At 36.5% G+C, this 3,800-nt stretch overlaps 1 pseudogene; it reads left to right on the top strand.

Moving 5' to 3' along the window:
* Positions 1-963: 963 nt before the first annotated feature.
* Positions 964-1,519, top strand: LOC141562044 (ADP-ribosylation factor 1 pseudogene; annotated as a pseudogene).
* Positions 1,520-3,800: the final 2,281 nt, after the last annotated feature.

The following is a 3,800-nucleotide window of genomic DNA, read 5'->3' as shown; positions in this document are numbered from 1 at the left end:
CAAATTTGATGACTAAACACAATTTCAGAGAAGTGATAATGTAACATGTCACACATCTCCCAGTAGAGGGAAGCAGAACTCAGAGTGCAGAATGAGAAAATATTTTCTTGACTTGGCCAATGTGAAAAGTTGTTTTGATTTAATATGTTTTTAATAGGTTTAATTTTTCTTATGATCTCATTTGAAGTATGTGATGAGAGAGTGATTCCTAAGATTCCTAAGAGATGCTAAGCCCATAGCTGCTGCTGATGATCATAAAATGAGGATCCAGGACAGAGTTTTGGGAACATCAACAGTAGCATGATACAGATGAAGAAAAAGCAAAGAGATGGAGAAAGGGTGGTCATCCAGAGAGAAGAAGAACCAGGAAGGAGTTACATTTCAAGACTCAGAGAGAAGAGAGTTCAGATCTTGGTCTAAAAGGGAATTTCACTGCTGCCCAAAAAATGCACTCCATAAATTTGACAGCAGCTTGGTCCTTCAAGACATTTAAAAATTTTGATTCTTTTAGTGTTAATTGAAAAATGTGATGGCATTTTAACAAAAACCTTATCTTATCCTTAAGTCATTGGTAACTTTAGAGAGAAATTTGAATTTAATGTTAACCAGATTATAAAGAGTTTAGAAAAACATGAAAGAAGTGGACATGCTGTGAGTATAGACAGCTTTTTCAACAATTTTAGCTGAGGATAGGAAAGATAGATGATGATAGTTTACAAGGATAGTAGGATAAAGTGAGAATTTGTTAAGTTGTGAAGAAATGGGTAAGTTAATAAGAAGCAAGGAAGGAGCCATTAGATAAAGATTGAAAATTAGAAAGAGTAGAGGTGATAGAGGTCACAATCTCCTGGAGAGGACAGGAAGGATGAGATTGACAGTACGTGCATCAGTGCCCTGGCAATGATATAGCTGCTGTCAGGAGCTGAAGCCTGAAGTACATGAATGAGGAGGTTTCTTTCACTAATGTTCAACACATCACACTTGGAAGAAGAGAAATATATTTGCTACCTTTTCAAAGGATTCTTCAACCAAACAGAAATGTAGATTCTAATTGTTGGTCTGAATCCTGCAGGAAAAACAACTCTCTTATACAAACTAAAGCTGGGTGAAATAGTAACTACTATTCCCACTATAGGTTTCAATGTAGAAACCACAGAATACAAAAAACATTAGCTTCATAGTGGGGCATTTAGGTGGCCAGGACCACCATGGCACCATTATTTCCAGAATACACAAGGGTTAATATTTTTAATGGTTGACTAAAGACAAAGAATGAATGAATGAGACCCTAGAAGAACTAATGAGAATTTTGGCAGAAGTTGAGCTTAAAGATACCATTTTATTAGTGTTTGCTTCCAAACAAGATATTTTCTATGCCGGAATGCAGTTGAAATCCCAGATAATGTAGACTGCATTCTCTTCATCACAGAAACTGATCCATTCAAGCCACCCATCTCACCATAGTAGAGATGGGCTCTATGAACTCTAGTTGTCCAACCAATGCCAAAACCAGAAATGAAAAACAAATGTTCCTCCTCTGCTGGAACTCTATCTTTCCAGAAATCAGCAAGAGTCAGGATCACTAAACGTCTTTATTCTAGATCTTTACCGTCGCCTCCAACGCCAGGTCACGAGTGCAAGTGAGCGTGAGTTCCACCACCCAAGTTTCTCTTGCTCCTCCCACACACGTCACTTCCCCCTCTTTGTCCCACCAATCAAGTCAGCACAGAACAGCTGGGGAGGGTCAACCTTAAACAAGTTAATAGGGAACCGTCCAATTGGCAATTAGTCTCACGTGCTTCACCATCCAAGTGCATTGCTCAGTTCTAGCCCTTTACACTCCTCCCTCTTTTCTTTCTCATCCTCTTCTGGCACTCCTCTGCAATATCATTTGGCTTTTTTTATTGTTTAAAAAAATTGACTTACTGTTTAGTACTAGAAAAGTATTTTATATATAGTGACACTCGGGCTACTGGGAATTAACATGGAATAGCAGAACCAAATGCTATTCCTACTAACTTATGATATCTACCTTAATATCCATTTTGGTGGTTGGTTTTTATTCTGAACTTAGTGTATTTTTAATAGTTAAAAATATGCTTAGTGTAGGTTTTGTAGTCACAACTTGAAAACAGATCATTTTAACTGTAATTTCTCTTTTGAAACTTGATGATAAATAAAATGATGATAAAAATAAAACAAGTGATAAATTTTGCATGATTAAAATAGAGATCCAAGAAATACTATGCCTTTGGATCTTTAAGTATTTTATAGTGCATTTGTACTCATATGGATGCTTCTAAAAAAAAAAGACAACTTGATATTATAATTCAGAACATGCTGTACATTGAGATGATTCGATGTTCAATTATAAACTGTTTAAAAGTATACTGCAGTTCAGGCCAGGCTGTGCTTATTTCTCCATTACACTTAAGTAGCTATTAAGAAGGATACAGTTATAAACATTAAAAAGAGCTTTTTGACATATTTTGAAAACAAAAAACATCTTTGAATTTTGGTTGTGGTGCTTCTGTTTGAAGCCACTCCAGAAGCCTCTCTACAATAAGCATAACCTATGTGAGCCCCAAGGCCTGGTTGGAGATATTTCAAAGATACATTTGAAAGAAAATATATTGAAATTGAGAGTTAGGGGAATTATTCCCTTCTAGAATACTTAGTCTCTAACTGTATTTGTATGAAATGTTCTTTAGTACCTGTCATAATACAAGAGTCAGATTTGCCATTTAAAAAAACCTATACTTTTTTTCTTTTGTAATTTGATTAACACTGAAGAAGCCAGAGCTGTTAAACTTTATCTCCAAGGAAAAATTCAGAGCTGGTTTGTTTGGTGTTGTAGGAAGACTTTCTGCTTTTGATTTGGTTGATTTTTTGGTTGGTTTTGAATTTTTGAATTGGTAACAGTGAAACCTTGCCTCCACATAGCCTCAGGGGTAGAGGTAGAGAGCTTGAAAGTTTATGATGTTTATTTTTTGCCAACTAGGAAGTTGGCAGTGGATACACAAGTGGGTTCAAGGTGACTAAACAAAATGGGTTTGATACATGTCAGCACAGGACAAAGTTGAGTGTCTGGAAGGGGTTCTGAGACATCAGCCATTCTATCTTTGAAGATAATGGGAAAATGGGTAGCAGGGACTGGCTTGAATTATGAACTCTTATGCTTTGACTAGGGACCCCTTACCACACTACCAATGCTACTCCACCTGGCATTTGTCCTTTCCATCTATAACTGCTTCTCCTCCTCCATTGGATGATCTCTGCAACTGACATCCTTCTCCTACAGCTATGTCTTTTCCAAGAAGTATTTACACTCTTAAATGAGAAAGCCAGGGATCAATATGACCTTGGGATAGTAAATATATTTATTTCCATGTATTTTGCTAATCAGTTAATCAAGTTTGCCCTAAACACCAAAGGGACACTTGAGTGATTAAGCAGGCTTCTCTATAGAACAGCTTATCCTTCCTTTTCAGTTTAGGAAAACTGAATATCACTCCTCTTTTCTCTTCTCAGGTAGTAGAAACACTCTCCAAGACCATTCCCATGTCACCAAATACCTTCAGTTGTGTATTTTTTGACCCACAAACCCACATCCTGTAACATGATTAAAATTTGCAATCCTGTATTCATTTTACCCAGGAACAGTCCAAAAATGTCAGGATTTAATCTTTAAAGCAAAAATAAGGCAATAAGCATACAGCTTTAAAATCATACACATGATTCTCATTTAGGATTAGAGGAAGCGAGAGAGACAATTAAATGGAGATGGTATTGGTAGTTCT

Source organism: Sminthopsis crassicaudata, chromosome 3 (genome assembly GCF_048593235.1).
Source record: "Sminthopsis crassicaudata isolate SCR6 chromosome 3, ASM4859323v1, whole genome shotgun sequence".
NCBI lineage: Eukaryota > Metazoa > Chordata > Mammalia > Dasyuromorphia > Dasyuridae > Sminthopsis > Sminthopsis crassicaudata.
This window is presented reverse-complemented; position numbering and strand designations above follow the sequence as displayed.